We start from the raw sequence: 25,925 nt of genomic DNA, 5'->3' as shown, positions 1-25,925 counted from the left end.
TTTCATCAGTGCACTGCAGATCACACACTCCAAGCCCTCAGTGCCATTGCCAGGAATCACAAACACGCTGTCTGCCAGAGCACGTCAGTTCTTGCAGTCAGTACACTCTGCTGCTCCAGTACTCAGACCTCTGGCACAGCTCCATCAATGCATCTCAGTTCATACATTCCAAGCCCTCAGCCGTGCCAGTGGCAAGATCCATACACAGGCTGTCTGCCAGAGCACCTCAGTTCTTGCAGTCAGTACACTCTGCTGCTCCAGTCCTGGGACCTTGGGCGCAGCTCCATCAGTGTACCTCAGTTCACACACTCCAAGCCCTCAGCTGTGCCCCTGCCAGAACCTCACACATACTGTCTGCCAGAGCACCTCATTTTCTGAGCTAAGCTGTAAACAAGGCTGTAAATCAGGCTGTTAACTTGGTCACATTTGGTCTGCCTGCCTGTGGTCCATAATGCTGAGAGCAAGGGAGGCTTGTAATTGCTTATAGCTTAGTCGCCCATGGCTTCTTACATCAGGGTCTGCAACAAAATCAACAGTGTAATCTGCACACCACAAAATTGTTTTCAAGAATTTTGGAATACATTGTGACTGCCTTACATTTTCTGCGTTCTTTGTCAGGGTGTGCCTGACCTTTCCTAGCTGAGTAATTCAATGGTGTGTAAATTAACCTGCTACCTCCACTCTTGTCCCAACAAGTATACAGGAACCTTCCCTCATCCAGAGGCCCCGCCGCCAGATGTAACCTGATGTCACCTAGGAAACCTTTGTAAGGCGTCCCCGATCTTTCAGCTCTTATACCCACATGCAGCTCAGCCAAAGCACCTCCTTCCAAGTACTCAGTTCCCACTGCTGTGCCAGTGCTGGGACCTCTCACCCAGCTCTACCAGGGCTCCACAATCCTTATAGACAGTGCTCACTTCTTTTTCCCTTCTTTATTTTGTTTCTTTGCGACCCCGTCTCTTTCTTCCTTTCGTCTATTGTATTCCTTTCGCTTTATTCACTCTTTTTTGCCCCATCCGCCTTCTCTCCTGAGGCCTAGTTATCAGTGGAGCAATAGGTGTTGTGGCACCAGGGCCCAGAGACCTATGGATCTCACCCAACTCTAATTACTGCTGTATTTTCCTGCCAAAATTGCAGTCAACAATTTTTCTCTCTTTCTCCAGGGCCCATGACACCGTTACCACGCCACTTGTCCTCTCCATCTTTACTCCCGACTCCCTCTTTCCTTTCACCCTCCAATCCATCCCAAATGATATTTGTGTTATGGTCTTTTGAGCTTCCCACTCTAATGCCAAAAGTTTATTTCTGATAAAGGTTTATATAATAATTGTATATGTTTTAAGATAGAGGAAGAAGATAAATTAAAGTGCTTTAGCTAAATTCTGGGCCACGGCAATTATGTGGCAGGAAAAGACGAAGTTATGAGGCAGGTTTGACCAATTTATGTGGCAAGAAAAGTCCAGTTATTAATTTACAATGCCAATAGCTCTAACTCAAGAAAATGCGAGACCTATTGCATTGCAAATGCTTGTTATCATTATGTCTTTCATTAGCAGACAACATTTTGGAAGTATTTCTTGAGATCGAATGCACAGAAACGTTGTGAACCTTTTTATTGCTTTTTCCAGTGCTATGTTCACAAATATTTGCTAGAAGTTGTGTACATGTTGTAAATTGTGTTAATAATACTGAACATGAAGTGTTAGCGTTTTGATGGCTTATGTGGAAGCCTAGTAACAAACGTTAGCTTTGAACATATTTATGTTCCGGCAGAATCAGCTCTTTATCTGTGCGCACACCATGGTCCCTTAGCCGCCATGTATATTAGTTACATTTTATGAAATGGGAGAATCCAATGATGCAACATGGGTTACTTAGTGAAATGAAACTGAAATAGACACGTGAATTTTAGAGAACCTTTAATATTACTGCAGCCTGGCAGATTGAAAGTTGTGTGTGTTTTTTTCTAAAGCCTGTCTCTCTTTGTTATTGTGTCAAATATTTAGACTTTTTAGAATTTGTGAGGCAAAATTATTTTATCTATGATATTTGACAATTACTTCTCGGTGTTCAAGTAAAGATATCTTTTGATGTACAAGTAGGCAGTTGTAATTATACGTGAATTAAATGTGTGCATACATCTAGCCTTTATTGTTTTGTGATAGAAGAATATTTATATGTAAATTATCTATATGTCTACCACTAGCCCTCACCATCCCCACAATTTGGATTTGTCTAGAATTGTGTCAGAATTATGGTAAAGAAAAGTGAAGAATGTGCTCTTGTCTTGTATTGAAACTGACGTGTGTGACTTGGATATGTCTCAATTTTATCTCTTAACACTTTAAGGGAATTTGTGACCATGGGAATGTTTTTAGCCACGTCTTTTCTGATGGACTGTTTTATTTTCTTTTTTCCTCTGTTGATGGCTCCTATGCCCTGCTTGTTCACTCGTCGTAATGTAGGTTTGAGAATGTGATTGTGATTATTTGAGGCATGTTTTTTTCATGACAACTCTTTTTGACAGCCGTTTTTCTTTTCACAGATTGCCGACACTCGTGTAAGAAACTTGATCTTGGTGGTAATCTTGACGAACCCCATCACTGTATTATCTGTCAAGGTAAGAAGGATTTAGCATCTCCTAGAGTAGTTTGATCAGCAATGACTGTACCAATTTAGACTTCCTTTATTTCACTAGTCAATTACTTTTTTTCTGTCCAAATGCCAAAAAACCCTGTTTGCCTATGTATTTGTTAATGATAAATGTTTTTATATACCTTGCCTTTAAGGGCTTTCCTTTGACCAGACAATGTTTTGAGGTGTTACTTGTAGGGAACAGGCAAAGCTACCACAAGAGCTAGCTAATCCCCTGCTCCCCTGCCAGAGGAATTATCAGTCCTCTTCCACAAGGCGTCACTGTAGGAGTGCTTTGGTGGCATATGCTTGCGACCAGTAGCCACCCTAAGCTAAAATTAATTTAAGAACATTTTCCTCAGCCCAAGGCTGGTTTAAATACGACGACCACGCCTTACAAAATACACTGTATTCAGCAGTGGCTTTTCTAGCGTTAAGAAGAGGAACAAATACAAAGTGGTCAAGGACATAAAAGAGGAGCTCATGCAACTGGTACAAATAAAGGAACCTTCTCAGATAACATTCACTTTACACCTCTCACTTCAGAACTGGCCGAGCATATTAATCAAGTGTATATCCAAAAAGAAGGAGTGTGACTGGTAAACACGTGCGCAGCAGGGCAAATAAAACTGCAGTTTTATTTTCTATAGTTAAATTTCTTATATTTTGGCAAGTCTTATTCTCTCACTTTGAACTCATGTTTTGTTTTGTTTTTGCTCTTGGCTGCTGTGCTGGAAAGATGAGGATTATCTTGTTCTAAATACTGCAAAGCAACATTGTTTCATTCTGATATGTACTTTCCGAAATTATGCTTCAACACCTAATCGTGCAGTACACCCCAATCTATCCAACTCCAATCCCATACGCTCCACTGAAATCCACACCAATCCCCCCCATAACAGTCCACCCCAGACCAACCCAGTCCAATTCCACCTCGCAATCCACACCACTCCAATCCAAAACTCACTCCAATCCACTCCAGCCCACCACACTCTAATCCTCCCAACCCGCCCTAATCTAATCCACCCCACACAATCCATCCCAGTCCAAACTGCCCTACTCCAGTCTGCCCCACTCCAATCCATCCCAGTGCAATCCAGTCCAATCCACCCCTTTCCAGTCCAATCCAACCTACTGTATCCAATTCAACCTGCTCAATCCAGTCCACCCTATCACAATCCAGTCCAACCCACCTCACCCTACACAAGTCCACCCCACTCCAGTCTAATACACGACACCACTCCAAGCCAATCCAACCTACTCCATTCCAATCCACCCCACTCAATCCAGTCCCCCAATCCAATCCTCCCCATATCAATTTAATCCACCCCACCTCAATCCCTCAGTCCACCCTGCTCCAATCCACCACAGTCCAGCCACTCCATTCCACCCCACTCCAGTCCAATCCACTGCACCCCATTTCAGCCAAATCCAGTCTGCCGCACTTCAGTCTAATCCACCTCACCCCAAGCCACACCACTCTACCCCATTTCAGTCGACTCCAATCCAAACCACTCCAATCCATGCCACTCCAGTCTACCCCAATCCGATCGATTCCACCCCAAGCCAATCCATCCCATTCCATTCCAGTCCAGTCCAACTACCCTATTCTAAACCAACCCAGTCCGGTCCACTCCAATCCACCACATTCCAGTCCAATAAAATCCACTCCTGTACAATCCACTTTATTCCAATCCACCCACTCAATTAATTCCACCCATTCCAATCTTCCCTGCTCCAGTCCAGTCAACCAAAACCCAAGCCACACATTCTAATCTGCCCACTCCACTCCAATCCATCCCACTTCAATCCACTGTGGTCCACCCCACTCAAATCTAATCAAGTCCACCTTAATTCACCACACTCCAATCCACCACACTCCAACCCTACTTAATCTACCCCATATTAATCCACCCCACTTTAATCCATTCCACTCTAGTCCAGTCCAATCCACCAAAATCCGCCCCACTCAAATTTCACTACAATCGAATCCACGCTTATCCAATCAAATCTACCCCATCAAATCCACCCCACTCTGACACACCCCACTGCACCCAAGTCCAGAAAATTCACCATAGTCCAATCCATTCCACCCCAATGCAGTCCAATGAACTCTAATCTATCCCACCAAATCCACCTCCCTCCAATCCACCCCACTGCACTCAAATAAACGCCACTCCATTCTACCCCACCCCACTTTGTCCACCATTCCAGTCCAGCCCACCCCAATCTAATCCATACCACTCTATCCAATTCACCCCACTCTACTCCAGTCCACCCCAATCAATCCCACTCCAATCCACCCTATCCAGTTCAACCCACCCCATTCCAATCCATTTAATCCATCCGACTCTAGCCTACACTACCCCTGTCCAATCCACTTTACTCCTGTCCAATCCACCTTACTCCAGTCCAATCAACCCCATCCAGTCCACCCACTCACTCCAATTCACCCCAGTCCAATCCAATCCAATCCAACCTACTTCTGTCCATTCAACCCAATCCACTCCACTCAACTCTAATCCCATCCACCCCTTCAACACCACTCCAGTCCACTCTAATCCACCAAACTCCACTCAATCCCACTCCAATAAATCCCACTCCAATCCACCCCACTCAATCCACCCAACGCAGTCCATCCCACCCCAGTCATCACTTCAATCTAATCCACCTAGTCCAATCCATCCACTTCATTCCACCCTATCCACCCTGCTCCAGTCCACCACAGCACAATCCGTCCAGTCCATCCACCCACTTCAATCCATCCCACCTCGGTCCAATCCACCTCACTCAAATCCAGTCCAACCGACTTTAATCCACCTCACTCCAATCCAATCCACCCCACTCTATCCAATCAACCCCATTCCAATTCAGTTTAATCCACCCTACTTCAATCCAAACCACCCCAAACCAATCCATTATTCCCCACTGCAATGCACCCCACTCCAATCCTCCCTACTTCAATCAAATCCAACCTACTCCAACCAAATCCAACCCAACCCAACCCACCCCATTCCAGTCCACCCCACTCCAATGTAATCCAATCCACCCCACTCAAGTCCAGTCCACTCCACTGCAGTCTAATTCACCCCTATTCAATCCAATTCACACCACTCCAAACAATTCAGTCCAGTCCAATCCACTCCAATGAAGTCCATCCCACTCTAATCTGCCCCACCCCACTCTAATCTGCCCCACCCGACCCCAATCCACCCCACTCTAATCCAGACCACCTCACTCCAGTACAATCCACCCACTGCAGTCCAATCCACCCACCCCAATCCAACCCACTCCATTCTACCCCACTCAAGCCCATCCTGCTCCACTGCTATCCACCCCAATCCATGCCACTCCAGTCTATGCCACACCTATCCAATCCACCCACTCTAATCCAACCAACCAACCCATCCAGTCCATCAACTTCAACCCATCCCACTCCACCCTAATTCACCCCACTCTACTCCAATCCACCCCTCTCAATTCAATCCACTGTACTCTTCCCTAGTCCAGTCCCCCAACCCCAGTTCAATACATTCTGCCCAAACCAGTCCACTCCCTACTAGTTCAGTCCGCTCAACCCTATTTACCCCTCTCCAGTCCACACCACACCAATCCACCCATGTCTGTCTCAACCACCCAATCCACTTAACTCCAATTGACTCCAATCCAATCCACCCCACTCCAATCTACCTCAATCCACACAAACTCTAATCCACCCAACTCCACACCACTCCAACCCATCTACCCAATCCACCCCACCCCAGTACTTTCACTCAAATCCACCCAATTCCATTCCTGTCCACCTTAATCCACCCCTCCCCTCTCCAATATATTCCTACCCACTCCAAATCACCCTATTCCACCCCACTCTCATCCAATCAACCCACTCAGTCCAATCCAGTCTACCATAATACACCCCACATCAGTCCAGTCCACTCCACTCGAGATCACCTTATTCCACCCCACTCCAATCCAATTCACCCAACTCAATCCAATTTAACAAAGTCTAATCCAATCCACCCCACCACAATCCAATCCACCCCAATCCATTCTACCTTACCCCATTTCATTCCACCCCACTCCATTCAACCCCATCCTGTCCAGCTACTCCAATCATTCATTTGTAGAGCGCATTGCTATCATGCCAGGGGTTATCTGATCGCTGTCCACTGGGCCAATCTACCCCACTCCACTCAAATCCAATTCACCCTCTTTACTCCAATCCACCCCACCCCAGTTCAATCAACCCCACCCCAGTTCAGCCCACGCCACCCAATGCAATCCACCCCACATCAGTTCAACCCACCCCACTCCAATTTAATGCACCCCACTCCAGTCCAATCCACCCCACTCATTCCAATCAACCCCACCCCAATCTAATTTACCCAACTTCTACCCATCCACCCAATTACCTCCACTCCAAGCGACTCTTCAATCCAATCCACCCACTTCAGTCCAATCCAATTCATGGTAATCCACACCACTCCAGTCTACCCCATCTCAATCCAGTCCACCCACCCCATTTCAATCCACCCCCCACGCCACTCCATTCCACCCCATTGTTCTCCAATTCACTACACTCAATCCACCCCACTCCAGTCCTGTAACTTCAATCCACCCACTCCAATCCATACAACCCAATCCAGTCAAGCTGAATCCACTCCACCCCAGTCCACCCCACTCCACTCCAGTCCACCCCACTCCAAATCACCTTATTCCACCACACACCAATCCAGTTAACCTCACTCCAATCCAAATCAGTCTTCCTTAATACACCCCACTCCAATCCAAACCACCCCACTCCAAATCACCTTATTCCTCTCCACTCAAATCCAATTCACCCTACACCAATCCAATTCACACTACTCCAATCCATCCCAGTCCATTCCAATCCACCCCACTGCAATCCACCATTATCCAGTCCACCCCGCTCAGTCCAATCTACTACTTTTATTACACCTCATTAAATCCAATTCTCTCTACTCCAATCCAGTCCACCCCACCTCATTGCAATCCACCCCATTCCAATCCACCCTACTGCAATCCAATCTATCACAGTTCAATCCACCCCAATCCAGTGCAGCCCATTCCAATGCACCTCACTCCAATGCACCACACTCCAGTCAATCTAATCCATGCCACTCCAGTGTTCTCCCACTCCAATCCACCCCACCCCAATTCACCCCACCTCACTCATTTCAATGCACCCCAATCCACACAACTCCAATCCACCCTACTCCAACCCCCACTACACTCCAGTTTACCCCACTCTACCCCAATCCAATCCACCCTACCTCAATTCAATCCACTCCACACAATCCAATCCACCTCACCCCAGTTCAATCCACCCCACTCCAATCCAATCCATCTATCCCACCCCACTCCAATCCAATGAAGCACAAAAAAGAAACCTTGCTTCAGAGGTCTGAGAAAATTCTTCAAGGTACAGCTAGGCTTCTCAGCAACAGATGTTCCACCAGGACACCACCGCATCTGAGAAATCTCTGATGTGGTCACTAAAATTCGTAAAGCACATATGTAGAACACGCCACTGAAGCAGCAGATGGTTTTGCAAACAAGAAACCCCCAAATAGCTGCATATCAGTCTTCCGTGGATCGGTTTGTGCTTCTAGCTAGTACTACTCTAGGTATATCTACCCTCAATACGATGTTCCTGTAAAACCGAGTTTTTTTCATTCAAATATTGATGCTTCAAAGGTGATAAAACACACATAATAATATTATGCATGGGTAAGTTGAAGGGAGGGAAGTGGTTAAAAGAAATTAAGTAATTGGTCAAGGCAGTGCAGTTAAGTAGTATCACCAGTGTTGAGCTCTTACTAATACTTAATTCAGGTTTACAGGGACCACTGAATCAACTATTTTAGTAAGTTACTCTAGCAGTGTAAAAACCACTATCTGTTTTTAGTGGTTCTGAGTCTCTCAAGGCAGATCCTTCCAGCATAGTTAATTCATTTTATTGCCCATCCAGGGACATGGAAAAGTAATATACTATTGACACTGGCACCTCTGAAGGGGGCATGACCAATTAGCATAATATAGTATAAAGTGTGCTCAGAACATTGGCTTTATAACGAGGCAAGCGGGCACTCCTGTTACCGTTGCTACATGTAACCAACTACAGTGCAGAGTCTTCAGGTTATAGTTAACTGTCAGTGCCAGAGCAAGGCAATAAAACATTTTGAATATAAAGACAGCCACACTGTCATCCCAGTGTTCTTATGATCTGGCAATACTGGCCACTAGATACTCAAATGCCATTTCACCTTATGGAGTAAGTTGTAAATGACCCTAAACTCCTACCTTCTGACTCATTATGCTTCAACAAGGTAGTTAGAGGCTTGCACAAACTCCCCATGGATCGGGAGTGGGACAAACTCCTTCAGGAGCTACAGGTACTTTAGGAGGAGTCCTAAGGCACCGGGATAGATGGGAATCTGAGTCAGCCTAATACTCTCTTTTCTACTTTGCCAGGTGCGCTTGCTTCCCCTCCGCACCCATACCCCTTCATTGACCCACAAGTTCTCAGACTGTCTCTTGGGTTGAGCACAATGTTGGCATCTGACCAATCCTATTGTGGGAGATTTACTTTATTACTCAATTCATATTTAGAAATTGATCCAACAATGTTGGTAACAAGTGCACAATGATCACCTGTTTTATGCACAGAGGTATTGACTAACTGTAACTATTATGACCTGCCAGCTCTTGTTTAACAATCTTGTTGATCTGTGTAAAGCTTTTGAACCAATGCATCCTGTGGTGACGAATACCATTGCAAAGGGTCCGTAGAACCTCTGGGAACCTGCACAACGATGCAGTTGTAACTGCTGTTATTTTTGTAAAACTGCTTTCATTGCTTAAAATCAATAAAAATTGGTTTAAAGAAATACCTCAGCAGGGTCAGTGATCGAACAGACCTTATCACTTCTGCAGGTTCCCCACTTGCTGGGTTTAGTTACAGCAGTACAGTTAATGCAAAGTCTTTTTCTGCTACATATGAGGATCTTAGCCTAGATACAAATTTCTGTTAAGTAAAACTCATAGTTTTGAATATATTACCCTGTGTTCAGTAATGAAAAGCATCCTAATGCCTCATCTTTGTGGAGCAGATTATCACCTAGAAGGGATCCTAGACATACAGAAGTAAACAGAGAACCAGAATCAACTAGCATTGGCAAGGTTTATAGGTCTCACCTATACAAAAGCAGTAGGCTTTGGGTTTTTGCGATGTTGTAAACCAGTATGGCTGCTGTTCAGCATGGCTAAAAGTTAGTGGCTTGGAGTATTGTAGAGTAAAGTGGGAAAGTACAGTGTCATAGAATGGATTTGTTGGAGTAGAGTGTCAGACTGCATGGATGTTGAATTCCTATTGCTGGATGCCCTGGCCATATTGTTTGAGGTCAAGGGCAACAAGTTTTCATTTTTATTTTGTCCTTGGGACAAGTGGGACCAACCCCCTGCAGCACAAACCCTTTGGCTGCCAGTTTACAGAGAAGAAAACTGTTTGCAGTTCAGGTAATGTGTGTCCATATAATAATGCTGTTCGAACTTGTATTTATGGTTCATTAATTAAAAGCCTTCATTATTAGGGTGAGCGCTGTACATAAACGTTCTAAGGTCACACTGCACTACTGGCAGTGGTTCCAGTAAAAAAAAAATATATATTAAAAGTGTACACACATTTGAAAACTTTAACAATTTGAGGCTATGTATAATTCTCCCGGAATGCTTTCTGATTAGATGCAAATGTTTGCCGAGGCTTTGCTTTCAAAATAAAATGTTCAGAAAAAAATGCAAGTAGGAAACAAAAACGTTTCCCTACTATGAAATTTTAGGTACTATTTCTTTGAAGTGTCAGTTAGAAAAACGTGTTGATGCATGCTAGCTTTCCCCAAAAATATTCCTAATGGAAAATCAGTTTAACCATTTTAAACAAGATTACGGGAAGCAAGAAAATAAACAAGCACTGGCAAAGCCAGCCGATCTGACATCTGAGTCTTTTGGTTTCATCAATGCATGTTGTTTTAGATGGCTTTTGAAACACTTTGGGGCATATTTAAGAACCACCTTTCTTGCGTCCTTTACTGCCCCCATACCGCCACCATGTGTGCGCCAAATATTTAAAATACAGCGCACCATGGCGCAGGGTAGAGGGCAATAGCATCATTTTTTATGATGCTATTGATGTACTCTGCTGGAGTAGGGACAAAACTTTGGTGCTACTCCTGCAGAGTACATCGGGCCCATTATAAATAATGGTATGCCCCCATGTAATGCCTGCTCTTAAAAGTGCCAAAACAAATGACGCAAGAAAATCTCTTAGATTTCCTTGTGCCATTTTTTTGCTAACGGGGGAACCCCCCCTTGCAAATATTATGCCTGGCACAGGCATAATGTGGTGCAAGGGTTTACAAAGAGGCGCAACGCATGCATTGCGCCACTTTGTAATATGACGCAGGGATTTTGGCCATCTAAACAAACATTGGCTTCAAATAAATGACGCTAATGTGTTGGGAAATGGCGCTAGGGGCTTTTAAATATGCCCCTTTAATGTTGTTGGGAGCTGCCAGGCCCTCACCACTGTAACAAACTCTGGCAAAAAGAAAAAAAAGTTTTGGGTCCAAAAAGCACACATTGCCATGTCTTTCTTAACACCAAACCTAATTAGGGACCAGGAAATTGTACTCCTAGAAAACATTTGTGAACTGTATTTTAGTATGTGTAGATTTGCTCATGTGAAAATCTATTGAGCGTTTACAAGTTCACTTTCCCTCCACCCACTTTTTTCCCAACCCTGGAAGAACTTCTGCTTCTGCCATTGCCAGGAGTAAATTTCCAATCTTTCTCATTATTGGAAAAGATTAGAGAGGAGCTGGTGAAAATCCTTAAAACATGCAAGTTAGTAGGTTTTCAGACTCAAAGGCACATTCCAGCCCTCGAACTATTGCTTACTGCTTCCTCCAGCCCAAGTATATAGATTTGAGGAAGGTGGCAAAATAAGGAAATCGCTATGGTAGGGATTGAAATTACAAGTGTTCAAGCCCTACTATAGTAGTAGCCCTGGCATAATCAGAGAGGCTATTATCAGAGCTCTTACATAATGAGATTGCTGCTATAATTTGTTGCTGCACTACATTGCACCAAAGGGACAAGTTGATTTTTTACAGGACAAGTAGATTTAAGAAGCAACCTGTCCCATGGACAAGTAGATATTTTATTAAATTCAACACCCCTGGAGTAGAGTATGTGGAGTATGGGGAGTAGAGGGAAGTAGAGTTCAGTGGTTCAGTGGCAGAGAGTGTTGTAGTTTACTGTTGTAGAGTGTACTGGGGTGGAATGGATTGAGGTAGTGGGGTGGATTGGATTGGTGAAGAGTGGATTGAGTGGAGTGTGGTGGTTTGGAGTGGGTGAACTGTTTGGATTGGAGTGGGGTAGATTGAAATGGGGGGAGGTGGATTAGAGTGGGGTGGCTTGGATTGGGGTGGATTAGATTATATTGGAATGGAGTCGAGTGGATTGGATGTGAGTGGGTTGGACTGTGGTGGATTGGGGAGTAGAGTGGGGTGAGTTAGATTGATGCGAATTGGATTAGTGTGGGGTGGATTAAGGTGGTTTGGAGTGGGGTGGATTGCATTGGAATGGGGTGGATGAAGGTGGTCTTGATTATACTGGAGTGGGGTGGATTAAGGTGGATTGGATAGTAGTGGGTGGATTGAATTGGAGTGTGGTGGGTTGGATTGGGTTGCGGTGGATTGGAATGGTGTGAAATAGATATGGGTGGATTGGAGTGGGGTGGGTTCGATTGGAATGGGGTGGATTGAGTGAGATGGGTTGGATTGAAATGGGATGGGTTGGGTTGCAGTGAGATGCATTGGAGTGGGTTGGGTTTGGGTGGGTTGGATTGGACTGGAGTGTCGTGGTTTGAGATGGATTGGGTTGGGGTAAATAGGACTGGAGTAAGGCGGAGTGGATCGGTATGGGATGTATTGGGGTGGATTGAAATGGGGTGGATTGGATTAGAGGTGAGGTGGAGGGGATTGGAGTGGGGTAGATTGGACTTGGCTGATTCGGATGGATTGGTGTGGGGTCGATGTGTATTGGAGTGAGATGGAGTGGGGCAGAATGGAGTGGGACAGACTGTGCTGGGCAGCTTGGAGCAGCCAGAATGTTTTGAATGGAAGCGGGGCAGAATGTTTTGAATAGAAGCGGGGCAGATTGTTTTGAACAGAAGCGGGCCAGATTGTTTTGAATAGAAGCACGGCAGATTGTTTTGGATCGAGCACGGCAGATTGTTTTGGATCGAGCACGGCAGAATGTTTTGGATCGGAGCACGGCAGATTGTTTTGGATCGGAGCACGGCAGATTGTTTTGGATCGGAGCACAGCAGATTGTTTTGGATCGGAGCACGGCAGATTGTTTTGGATCGGAGCACGGCAGATTGTTTTGGATCGCAGCACGGCAGATTGTTTTGGATCGGAGCACGGCAGATTGTTTTGGATCGGAGCACGGCAGATTGTTTTAGATCGGCGAGGGACAGATTCTTTTGGATCAGAGTGGGGCAGATGGAGTGGATCAGATTCTTTTGGATTGGAGTGGGGCAGATTGTTTTGAATAGAAGAGGGGCAGATTGTTTTGGATCGGAGAGGGGCAGATGGAGTGGATCAAATTGTTTTGGATTGGAGCGGGGCAGATGGAGTGGATCAGAGTGTTTTGGATTGGAGTGGGGCAGATTGTTTTGGATTGGAGTAGATCAGATTGTTTTGGATCGGAGCGGGACAGATTGTTTTGGATTGGAGTGGGGCAGATTGTTTTGGATCCGAGCGGGCAGATTGTTTTGGATCGGAGCGGGGCAGATGGAGTGGATCAGATTGTTTTGGATTGGAGCGGGCAGATGGAGTGGATCAGAGTGTTTTGGATTTTAGTGGGGCAGATGGAGTGGGTCAGAGTGTTTTGGATTGGAGTGGGGCAGATGGAGTGGATCAGCATGTTTTGGTTTGGAGTGGGGCAGATTGTTTTGGTTTGGAGTGGGGCAGATTGTTTTGGTTTGGAGTGGGGCAGATTGTTTTGGTTTGGAGTGGGGCAGATTGTTTTGGTTTGGAGTGGGGCAGATTGTTTTGGTTTGGAGTGGGGCAGATTGTTTTGGAGTGGGGCAGATTGTTTTGGAGTGGGGCAGATTGTTTTGGAGTGGGGCAGATTGTTTTGGATTGGAGTGGGGCAGATTGTTTTGGATTGGAGTGGGGCAGATTGTTTTGGATTGGAGTGGGGCAGATTGTTTTGGATTGGAGTGGGGCAGATTGTTTTGGATTGGAGTGGGGCAGATTGTTTTGGATTGGAGTGGGGCAGATTGTTTTGGATTGGAGTGGGGCAGATTGTTTTGGATTGGAGTGGGGCAGATTGTTTTGGATTGGAGTGGGGCAGATTGTTTTGGATTGGAGCGGGGCAGATTGGAGCGGGGCAGATTGGAGCGGGGCAGATTGGAGCGGGGCAGATTGGAGCGGGGCAGATTGGAGCGGGGCAGATTTGAGCGGGGCAGATTTGAGCGGGGCAGATTGGAGCAGGCAGTTTGTTTTGGGTTGGAGTGGGGCAGTTTGTTTTGGATTGGAGTGGGGCGGATTGTTTTAGATTGGAGTGGGGCGGATTGTTTTAGATTGGAGTGGGGCGGATTGTTTTAGATTGGAGTGGGGCGGATTGTTTTAGATTGGAGTGGGGCGGATTGTTTTGGATTGGAGTCGGGCGGATAGAATGGATCAAATGTTTTAGATTGGAGTGGATCAGATAGTTTTAGATTGGAGTGGGGCAGATAGTTTTAGATTGGAGTGGGGCAGATAGTTTTAGATTAGAGTGGGGCAGATAGTTTTAGATTAGAGTGGGGCAGATAGTTTTAGATTAGAGTGGGGCAGATAGTTTTAGATTAGAGTGGGGCAGATAGTTTTAGATTAGAGTGGGGCAGATAGTTTTAGATTGGAGTGGGACAGATAGTTTTAGATTGGAGTGGGACAGATGGTTTTGAATTGGAGCTGGTCAAATTGGAGCAGGGCAGATTGGAGCAGAGCAGATTTACTTTGGAATGGAGTGGGGCAGATTTACTTGCGAATGGAGTGGGGCAGATTGTTTTGGATTGGAGTGGGGCAGATTGTTTTGGATTGGAGTGGGGCAGATTGTTTTGGATTGGAGTGGGGCAGATAGAATGGATCAAATTGTTTTGGATTGGAGTGGGACAGATGGAATGGATCAAATTGTTTTGGATTGGAGTGGGACAGATTGTTTTGGATTGGAGTGGGGCAGATTGTTTTGGATTGGAGTGGGGCAGATTGTTTTGGATTGGAGTGGGACAGATTGTTTTGGATTGGAGTGGGACAGATTGTTTTGGATTGGAGTGGGGCAGATTGTTTTGGATTGGAGTGGGGCAGATTGTTTTGGATTGGAGTGAGGCAGATTGTTTTGGATTGGAGTGGGGCAGATGGAGTGGATCAGATTCTTTTGGATTGGAGTGGGGCAGATTGTTTTGAATAGAAGAGGGGCAGATTGTTTTGGATCGGAGAGGGGCAGATGGAGTGGATCAAATTGTTTTGGATTGGAGCGGGGCAGATAGAGTGGATCAGAGTGTTTTGGATTGGAGTGGGGCAGATTGTTTTGGATCGGAGCGGGACAGATTGTTTTGGATCGGAGCGGGACAGATTGTTTTGGATTGGAGTGGGGCAGATTGTTTTGGATCCGAGCGGGCAGATTGTTTTGGATCGGAGCGGGGCAGATGGAGTGGATCAGATTGTTTTGGATTGGAGCGGGCAGATGGAGTGGATCAGAGTGTTTTGGATTGGAGTGGGGCAGATGGAGTGGATCAGCATGTTTTGGTTTGGAGTGGGGCAGATTGTTTTGGTTTGGAGTGGGGCAGATTGTTTTGGTTTGGAGTGGGGCAGATTGTTTTGGTTTGGAGTGGGGCAGATTGTTTTGGTTTGGAGTGGGGCAGATTGTTTTGGAGTGGGGCAGATTGTTTTGGAGTGGGGCAGATTGTTTTGGAGTGGGGCAGATTGTTTTGGAGTGGGGCAGATTGTTTTGGATTGGAGTGGGGCAGATTGTTTTGGATTGGAGTGGGGCAGATTGTTTTGGATTGGAGTGGGGCAGATTGTTTTGGATTGGAGTGGGGCAGATTGTTTTGGATTGGAGTGGGGCAGATTGTTTTGGATTGGAGTGGGGCAGATTGTTTTGGATTGGAGTGGGGCAGATAGTTTTGGATTGGAGTGGGGCAGATAGTTTTGGATTGGAGTGGGGCAGATAGTTTTGGATTGGAGTGGGGAAGATAGTTTTGGATTGGAGTGGGGCAGATAGTTTTGGATTGGAGTGGGGCAGATAGTTTTGGATTGGAGTGGGGCAGATAGTTTTGGATTGGAGTGGGGCAGATAGTTTTGGATTGGAGTGGGGCAGATAGTTTTGGATTGGAGTGGGGCAGATAGTTTTGGATTGGAGTGGGGCAGATGGAGTGGATCAGATTCTTTTGGATTGGAGTGGGGCAGATGGAGTGGATCAGATTCTTTTGGATTGGAGTGGGGCAGATTGTTTTGGAGTGGGGCAGATTGTTTTGGAGTGGGGCAGATTGTTTTGGAGTGGGGCAGATTGTTTTGGAGTGGGGCAGATTGTTTTGGAGTGGGGCAGATTGTTTTGGAGTGGGGCAGATTGTTTTGGAGTGGGGCAGATTGTTTTGGATTGGAGTGGGGCAGATTGTTTTGGATTGGAGTGGGGCAGATTGTTTTGGATTGGAGTGGGGCAGATTGTTTTGGATTGGAGTGGGGCAGATTGTTTTGGATTGGAGTGGGGCAGATTGTTTTGGATTGGAGTGGGGCAGATTGTTTTGGATTGGAGTGGGGCAGATTGTTTTGGATTGGAGTGGGGCAGATAGTTTTGGATTGGAGTGGGGCAGATAGTTTTGGATTGGAGTGGGGCAGATAGTTTTGGATTGGAGTGGGGCAGATAGTTTTGGATTGGAGTGGGGCAGATAGTTTTGGATTGGAGTGGGGCAGATTGTTTTGAATAGGAGAGGGGCAGATGGAGTGGATCGGAGAGGGGCAGATGGAGTGGATCGGAGAGGGGCAGATGGAGTGGATCGGAGAGGGGCAGATGGAGTGGATCAAATTGTTTTGGATTGGAGCGGGGCAGATAGAGTGGATCAGAGTGTTTTGGATTGGAGTGGGGCAGATTGTTTTGGATTGGAGTAGATCAGATTGTTTTGGATCGGAGCGGCACAGATTGTTTTGGATTGGAGTGGGGCAGATTGTTTTGGATCGGAGCGGGGCAGATGGAGTGGATCAGATTGTTTTGGATTGGAGCGGGCAGATGGAGTGGATCAGAGTTTTTGGATTTTAGTGGGGCAGATGGAGTGGGTCAGAGTGTTTTGGATTGGAGTGGGGCAGATGGAGTGGATCAGCATGTTTTGGTTTGGAGTGGGGCAGATTGTTTTGGATTGGAGTGGGGCAGATAGTTTTGGATTGGAGTGGGGCAGATAGTTTTGGATTGGAGTGGGGCAGATTGTTTTGGTTTGGAGTGGGGCAGATTGTTTTGGTTTGGAGTGGGGCAGATTGTTTTGGATTGGAGTGGGGCAGATAGTTTTGGATTGGAGTGGGGCAGATTGTTTTGGATTGGAGTGGGGCAGATGGAGTGGATCAGATTCTTTTGGATTGGAGTGGGGCAGATTGTTTTGAATAGAAGAGGGGCAGATTCTTTTGGATCGGAGAGGGGCAGATGGAGTGGATCGGAGAGGGGCAGATGGAGTGGATCAAATTGTTTTGGATTGGAGCGGGGCAGATAGAGTGGATCAGAGTGTTTTGGATTGGAGTGGGGCAGATTGTTTTGGATTGGAGTAGATCAGATTGTTTTGGATCGGAGCGGGACAGATTGTTTTGGATTGGAGTGGGGCAGATTGTTTTGGATCCGAGCAGGCAGATTGTTTTGGATCGGAGCGGGGCAGATGGAGTGGATCAGATTGTTTTGGATTGGAGCGGGCAGATGGAGTGGATCAGAGTGTTTTGGATTTTAGTGGGGCAGATGGAGTGGGTCAGAGTGTTTTGGATTGGAGTGGGGCAGATGGAGTGGATCAGCATGTTTTGGTTTGGAGTGGGGCAGATTGTTTTGGTTTGGAGTGGGGCAGATTGTTTTGGTTTGGAGTGGGGCAGATTGTTTTGGTTTGGAGTGGGGCAGATTGTTTTGGTTTGGAGTGGGGCAGATTGTTTTGGTTTGGAGTGGGGCAGATTGTTTTGGTTTGGAGTGGGGCAGATTGTTTTGGTTTGGAGTGGGGCAGATTGTTTTGGATTGGAGTGGGGCAGATTGTTTTGGATTGGAGTGGGGCAGATTGTTTTGGATTGGAGTGGGGCAGATTGTTTTGGATTGGAGTGGGGCAGATTGTTTTGGATTGGAGTGGGGCAGATTGTTTTGGATTGGAGTGGGGCAGATTGTTTTGGATTGGAGTGGGGCAGATTGTTTTGGATTGGAGTGGGGCAGATTGTTTTGGATTGGAGTGGGGCAGATTGTTTTGGATTGGAGTGGGGCAGATTGTTTTGGATTGGAGTGGGGCAGATTGTTTTGGATTGGAGTGGGGCAGATTGTTTTGGATTGGAGTGGGGCAGATTGTTTTGGATTGGAGTGGGGCAGATTGTTTTGGATTGGAGTGGGGCAGATTGTTTTGGATTGGAGTGGGGCAGATTGTTTTGGATTGGAGTGGGGCAGATTGTTTTGGATTGGAGTGGGGCAGATTGTTTTGGATTGGAGTGGGGCAGATTGTTTTGGATTGGAGTGGGGCAGATTGTTTTGGATTGGAGTGGGGCAGATTGTTTTGGATTGGAGTGGGGCAGATTGTTTTGGATTGGAGTGGGGCAGATAGTTTTGGATTGGAGTGGGGCAGATAGTTTTGGATTGGAGCAGGGCAGACTGGAGCGGGACAGATTGGAGCGGGGCAGATTGGAGCGGGGCAGATTGGAGTAGGCAGTTTGTTTTGGGTTGGAGTGGGGCAGTTTGTTTTGGATTGGAGTGGGGCGGATTGTTTTGGATTGGAGTGGGGCAGATTGTTTTGGATTGGAGTGGGGCAGATTGTTTTGGATTGGAGTGGGGCAGATTGTTTTGGATTGGAGTGGGGCAGATTGTTTTGGATTGGAGTGGGGCAGATTGTTTTGGATTGGAGTGGGGCAGATTGTTTTGGATTGGAGTGGGGCAGATTGTTTTGGATTGGAGTGGGGCAGATTGTTTTGGATTGGAGTGGGGCAGATTGTTTTGGATTGGAGTGGGGCAGATTGTTTTGGATTGGAGTGGGGCAGATTGTTTTGGATTGGAGTGGGGCAGATAGTTTTGGATTGGAGTGGGGCAGATAGTTTTGGATTGGAGTGGGGCAGATAGTTTTGGATTGGAGTGGGGCAGATAGTTTTGGATTGGAGTGGGGCAGATAGTTTTGGATTGGAGTGGGGCAGATAGTTTTGGATTGGAGTGGGGCAGATAGTTTTGGATTGGAGCAGGGCAGACTGGAGCGGGACAGATTGGAGCGGGGCAGATTGGAGCGGGGCAGATTGGAGTAGGCAGTTTGTTTTGGGTTGGAGTGGGGCAGTTTGTTTTGGATTGGAGTGGGGCGGATTGTTTTGGATTGGAGTGGGGCGGATTGTTTTGGATTGGAGTGGGGCGGATTGTTTTGGATTGGAGTGGGGCGGATTGTTTTAGATTGGAGTGGGGCGGATTGTTTTAGATTGGAGTGGGGCAGATTGTTTTGGATTGGAGTCGGGCGGATAGAATGGATCAAATGTTTTAGATTGGAGTGGATCAGATAGTTTTAGATTGGAGTGGGGCAGATAGTTTTAGATTGGAGTGGGGCAGATAGTTTTAGATTGGAGTGGGGCAGATAGTTTTAGATTAGAGTGGGGCAGATAGTTTTAGATTAGAGTGGGGCAGATAGTTTTAGATTAGAGTGGGGCAGATAGTTTTAGATTAGAGTGGGGCAGATAGTTTTAGATTAGAGTGGGGCAGATAGTTTTAGATTAGAGTGGGGCAGATAGTTTTAGATTGGAGTGGGACAGATGGTTTTGAATTGGAGCTGGTCAAATTGGAGCAGAGCAGATTTACTTTGGAATAGAGTGGGGCAGATTTACTTTGGCATGGAGTGGGGCAGATTTACTTTGGAATGGAGTGGGGCAGATTGTTTTGGATTGGAGTGGGGCAGATTGTTTTGGATTGGAGTGGGGCAGATAGAATGGATCAAATTGTTTTGGATTGGAGTGGGACAGATGGAATGGATCAAATTGTTTTGGATTGGAGTGGGACAGATTGTTTTGGATTGGAGTGGGGCAGATTGTTTTGGATTGGAGTGGGGCAGATGGAATGGATCAAATTGTTTTGGATCGGAGTGGGACAGATTGTTTTGGATTGGAGTGGGGCAGATTGTTTTGGATTGGAGTGAGGCAGATTGTTTTGGATTGGAGTGGGGCAGATTGTTTTGGATTGGAGTGGGGCAGATGGAATGGATCAAATTGTTTTGGATTGGAGTGGTACAGATTGTTTTGGATTGAAGTGGGGCAGATTGTTTTGGATTGGAGTGGGGCAGTTTTGTATGAGAGCAGGCAGATTGGAGCAGGGCAGACAGTTTTGGTTTCGAGTGGGGCAGACAGTTTTGGATTGGAGTGGTGCAGATTTTCTTTGGATTGGAGCGAGGCAAATTTGTTTTGAATAGAAGCAGAGCAGATTTGTTTTGGATTGGAGCGGTGCAGATTTGTTTTGGATTGGAGCGGTGCAGATTTGTTTTGGATTGGAGCGGTGCAGATTTGTTTTGGATTGGAGCAGGGCAGATTTGTTTTGGATTGGAGCGGGGCAGATTTGTTTTGGATTGGAACGGGCAGATTGTTTTGGTTTGGAGTGGGGCAGATGGAGTGGAACAGATTGTTTTGGATTGGAGCGGGTAGATTGTTTTGGATTGGAGTAGGGTAGATTGTTTTGGATTGGAGTGGGGCAGATGGAGTGGATCAGATTGTTTTGGATTGGGGTCGGGCAGATTGTTTTGGATTGGTGTGGGACAGATTGTTTTGGATTGGAGTGGGGCAGATGGAGTGGATCAAATTGTTTTAGATTGGAGTGGTTCAGATTGCTTTGAATTGGAGCGGGCAGATTGTTTTGGATTGGAGTGGGGCAGATTGTTTTTAATTGGAGCGGGACAGATTGGAGCTGGGCAGATTAGAGCGGGCAGATTGTTTTGGATTGGAGTGGGGCAGATTGCATGGTTTGGAGTGAGGTAGTTTAGAATGGGGCAGATTTGTTTTGCATTGTAGTGGGGCAGATTTGTTTTGGATTGAAGTGGGGCGGATTTGTTTTGGATTAGGGCAGATTTGTTTTGGAGTGGGGCTGATTTGTTTTGGATTGGAGTGGGGGATATTGTTTTGGATTGGAGTGGGGCATATTGGAGTGGGTCAGATTTGTTTTGGGTTGGAGTGGGGCAGATTTGTTGGATTGGGGCAGATTTGTTGGAGTGGGGAAGATTTGTTTTCGATTGGAGTGGGGGAGATTGTTTTCGATTGGAGTGAGGTAGATTAAAATGGGGCAGATTTTTTTGGGGTTGGAGTGGGGCAGAGTTTTGGGGGGTTGGAGTGGGGCAGATTTTCTTTGGGTTGGGATGGGGCAGATTTTTTGGGGGTTGGAGTGGGGCAGATTGTTTTCGATTGGAGTGTGGCAGATTTGAGTGGGCAAATTGTTTTGGATTGGAAGGGGCAGATTGTAATGGCACAGTTGGTTTTGGATTTGAGTCAGGCAGATTGGAATGGGCAAAATTGTTTTTGATTGGAGCGGGCAGATTGGAGTTGGGAGATTTTTTGGGATTGTAGTATGGGAGATTACTTTGGATTGGTGTGGAGCAGCTTGCCATGGGACAGATTGTAGTAGGGCAGATTATTTGTTATTGGAATTGGACAGATAATGAGGCAGACTGGAGTGGACAGGTTGAAGTGGAGACTATTGGTTTGGATTGGGAGTGTGGTCGATTGGGAGTGTGGTCGATTGGGAGTGTGGTCGATTGGGAGTGTGGTCGATTGGGAGTGTGGTCGAGGTGGTCGATTGGGAGTGTGGTCGATTGGGAGTGTGGTCGATTGGGAGTGTGGTCGATTGGGAGTGTGGTCGATTGGGAGTGTGGTAGATGTGGTAGGATTGGGATTGTGGGGGGGTCGGAGGATTGGAGGATTGGAGTGTGGGAGATTTGAGGGTTGGAGTGTGGGAGATTAGAGGATTGGAGGATTTGAGTGTGGGAGATTGGAGTGTTGGAGCGTGGGAGATTGGAGTGTTGGAGCGTGGGAGATTGGAGTGTTGGAGCGTGGGAGATTGGAGTGTTGGAGCGTGGGAGATTGGAGTGTTGGAGCGTGGGAGATTGGAGGGTTGGAGCGTGGGAGATTGGAGGGTTGGAGCGTGGGAGATTGGAGGGTTGGAGCGTGGGAGATTGGAGGGTTGGAGCGTGGGAGATTGGAGGGTTGGAGTGTGGGAGATTGGAGGGTTGGAGTGTGGGAGATTGGAGGGTGGGAGTGTGGGAGATTGGAGGGTTGGAGTGTGGGAGATTGGAGGGTGGGAGTGTGGGAGATTGGAGGGTGGGAGTGTGGGAGATTGGAGGGTGGGAGTGTGGGAGATTGGAGGGTGGGAGTGTGGGAGATTGGAGGGTGGGAGTGTGGGAGATTGGAGTGTGGGAGATTGGAGTGTGGGAGATTGGAGTGTGGGAGATTGGAGTGTGGGAGATTGGAGTGTGGGAGATTGGAGTGTGGGAGATTGGAGTGTGGGAGATTGGAGTGTGGGAGATTGGAGTGTGGGAGATTGGAGTGTGGGAGATTGGAGTGTGGGAGATTGGAGTGTGGGAGATTGGAGGGTGGGAGATTGGAGGGTGGGAGATTGGAGTGTTGGAGTGTGGGAGATTGGAGTGTTGGAGTGTGGGAGATTGGAGTGTTGGAGTGTGGGAGATTGGAGTGTTGGAGTGTGGGAGATTGGAGTGTTGGAGTGTGGGAGATTGGAGGATTGGAGTGTGGGAGATTGGAGGATTGGAGTGTGGGAGATTGGAGGATTAGAGGATTGGAGTGTTGGAGTTTGGGAGTGTGGGAGATTGGAGGATTGGAATGTGGGAGATTGGAGGATTGGAGCGTGGGAGATTGGAGGGTTGGAGCGTGGGAGATTGGAGGGTTGGAGCGTGGGAGATTGGAGGGTTGGAGCGTGGGAGATTGGAGGGTTGGAGCGTGGGAGATTGGAGGGTTGGAGCGTGGGAGATTGGAGGATTGGAGTGTGGGAGATTGGAGGGTTGGAGTGTGGGAGTGTGGGAGATTGGAGTGTGGGAGATTGGAGTGTGGGAGATTGGAGTGTGGGAGATTGGAGTGTGGGAGATTGGAGTGTGGGAGATTGGAGTGTGGGAGTGTGGGAGATTGGAGGATTGGAGTGTGGGAGATTGGAGGATTGGAGTGTGGGAGATTGGAGGATTGGAGTGTGGGAGATTGGAGGATTGGAGTGTGGGAGATTGGAGGATTGGAGTGTGGGAGATTGGAGGATTGGAGTGTGGGAGACTGGAGGATTGGAGTGTGGGAGACTGGAGGATTGGAGTGTGGGAGATTGGAGGATTGGAGTGTGGGAGATTGGAGGATTAGAGGATTGGAGTGTGGGAGATTGGAGGGTTGGAGTGTGGGAGATTGGAGGGTTGGAGTGTGGGAGATTGGAGGGTTGGAGTGTGGGAGTGTGGGAGATTGGAGGGTTGGAGTGTGGGAGATTGGAGGGTTGGAGTGTGGGAGATTGGAGGGTTGGAGTGTGGGAGATTGGAGGGTTGGAGTGTGGGAGTGTGGGAGATTGGAGGTTTGACGTGTGGGAGATTGGAGGTTTGACGTGTGGGAGATTGGAGGATTGGAGTGTGGGAGATTGGAGGATTGGAGTGTGGGAGATTGGAGGATTGGAGTGTGGGAGATTGGAGGATTGGAGTGTGGGAGATTGGAGGATTGGAGTGTGGGAGATTGGAGGATTAGAGGATTGGAGTGTTGGAGTTTGGGAGTGTGGGAGATTGGAGGATTGGAGTGTGGGAGATTGGAGGATTGGAGTGTGGGAGATTGGAGGATTGGAGCGTGGGAGATTGGAGGGTTGGAGCGTGGGAGATTGGAGGGTTGGAGCGTGGGAGATTGGAGGGTTGGAGCGTGGGAGATTGGAGGGTTGGAGCGTGGGAGATTGGAGGGTTGGAGCGTGGGAGATTGGAGGGTTGGAGTGTGGGAGATTGGAGGGTGGGAGTGTGGGAGATTGGAGGGTTGGAGTGTGGGAGATTGGAGGGTTGGAGTGTGGGAGATTGGAGGGTTGGAGTGTGGGAGATTGGAGGGTGGGAGTGTGGGAGATTGGAGGGTGGGAGTGTGGGAGATTGGAGGGTGGGAGTGTGGGAGATTGGAGGGTGGGAGTGTGGGAGATTGGAGGGTGGGAGTGTGGGAGATTGGAGGGTGGGAGTGTGGGAGATTGGAGGGTGGGAGATTGGAGTGTGGGAGATTGGAGTGTGGGAGATTGGAGTGTGGGAGATTGGAGTGTGGGAGATTGGAGTGTGGGAGATTGGAGTGTGGGAGATTGGAGTGTGGGAGATTGGAGTGTGGGAGATTGGAGTGTGGGAGATTGGAGGGTGGGAGATTGGAGGGTGGGAGATTGGAGGGTGGGAGATTGGAGGGTGGGAGATTGGAGGGTGGGAGATTGGAGTGTTGGAGTGTGGGAGATTGGAGTGTTGGAGTGTGGGAGATTGGAGTGTTGGAGTGTGGGAGATTGGAGTGTTGGAGTGTGGGAGATTGGAGTGTTGGAGTGTGGGAGATTGGAGGATTGGAGTGTGGGAGATTGGAGGATTGGAGTGTGGGAGATTGGAGGATTGGAGTGTGGGAGATTGGAGGATTAGAGGATTGGAGTGTTGGAGTTTGGGAGTGTGGGAGATTGGAGGATTGGAATGTGGGAGATTGGAGGATTGGAGTGTGGGAGATTGGAGGATTGGAGCGTGGGAGATTGGAGGGTTGGAGCGTGGGAGATTGGAGGGTTGGAGCGTGGGAGATTGGAGGGTTGGAGCGTGGGAGATTGGAGGGTTGGAGCGTGGGAGATTGGAGGGTTGGAGCGTGGGAGATTGGAGGATTGGAGGATTGGAGTGTGGGAGATTGGAGGGTTGGAGTGTGGGAGATTGGAGGGTTGGAGTGTGGGAGTGTGGGAGATTGGAGGGTTGGAGTGTGGGAGTGTGGGAGATTGGAGTGTGGGAGATTGGAGTGTGGGAGATTGGAGTGTGGGAGATTGGAGTGTGGGAGATTGGAGTGTGGGAGTGTGGGAGATTGGAGGATTGGAGTGTGGGAGATTGGAGGATTGGAGTGTGGGAGATTGGAGGATTGGAGTGTGGGAGATTGGAGGATTGGAGTGTGGGAGATTGGAGGATTGGAGTGTGGGAGATTGGAGGATTGGAGTGTGGGAGACTGGAGGATTGGAGTGTGGGAGATTGGAGGATTGGAGTGTGGGAGATTGGAGGATTGGAGTGTGGGAGATTGGAGGATTGGAGTGTGGGAGATTGGAGGATTAGAGGATTGGAGTGTGGGAGATTGGAGGGTTGGAGTGTGGGAGATTGGAGGGTTGGAGTGTGGGAGATTGGAGGGTTGGAGTGTGGGAGTGTGGGAGATTGGAGGGTTGGAGTGTGGGAGATTGGAGGGTTGGAGTGTGGGAGATTGGAGGGTTGGAGTGTGGGAGATTGGAGGGTTGGAGTGTGGGAGTGTGGGAGATTGGAGGTTTGACGTGTGGGAGATTGGAGGTTTGACGTGTGGGAGATTGGAGGATTGGAGTGTGGGAGATTGGAGGATTGGAGTGTGGGAGATTGGAGGATTGGAGTGTGGGAGATTGGAGGATTGGAGTGTGGGAGATTGGAGGATTGGAGTGTGGGAGATTGGAGGATTAGAGGATTGGAGTGTTGGAGTTTGGGAGTGTGGGAGATTGGAGGATTGGAGTGTGGGAGATTGGAGGATTGGAGTGTGGGAGATTGGAGGATTGGAGTGTGGGAGATTGGAGGATTGGAGTGTGGGAGATTGGAGGATTGGAGTGTGGGAGATTGGAGGATTGGAGTGTGGGAGATTGGAGGATTGGAGTGTGGGAGATTGGAGGATTGGAGCGTGGGAGATTGGAGGATTGGAGCGTGGGAGATTGGAGTATTGGAGCGTGGGAGATTGGAGTGTGGGAGCGTGGGAGATTGGAGTGTGGGAGCGTGGGAGATTGGAGTGTGGGAGTGTGGGAGATTGGAGTGTGGGAGTGTGGGA

The 25,925-nt window shown here is 47.7% G+C and overlaps 1 protein-coding gene across 2 annotated transcripts in view; it reads left to right on the top strand.

Moving 5' to 3' along the window:
• The window catches only part of LITAF (lipopolysaccharide induced TNF factor), a 172,162-nt gene that overhangs the window by 89,180 nt on the left and 57,057 nt on the right, over positions 1-25,925 (top strand). For both annotated transcript variants that reach the window (XM_069210327.1, XM_069210326.1), the window contains one exon: positions 2,546-2,620. The gene's annotated coding sequence lies outside the window, so the exon portion shown is untranslated. The remainder of the gene's footprint in view (positions 1-2,545; positions 2,621-25,925) is intronic.

This window comes from Pleurodeles waltl, chromosome 10 (genome assembly GCF_031143425.1).
Source record: "Pleurodeles waltl isolate 20211129_DDA chromosome 10, aPleWal1.hap1.20221129, whole genome shotgun sequence".
NCBI lineage: Eukaryota > Metazoa > Chordata > Amphibia > Caudata > Salamandridae > Pleurodeles > Pleurodeles waltl.
This window is presented reverse-complemented; position numbering and strand designations above follow the sequence as displayed.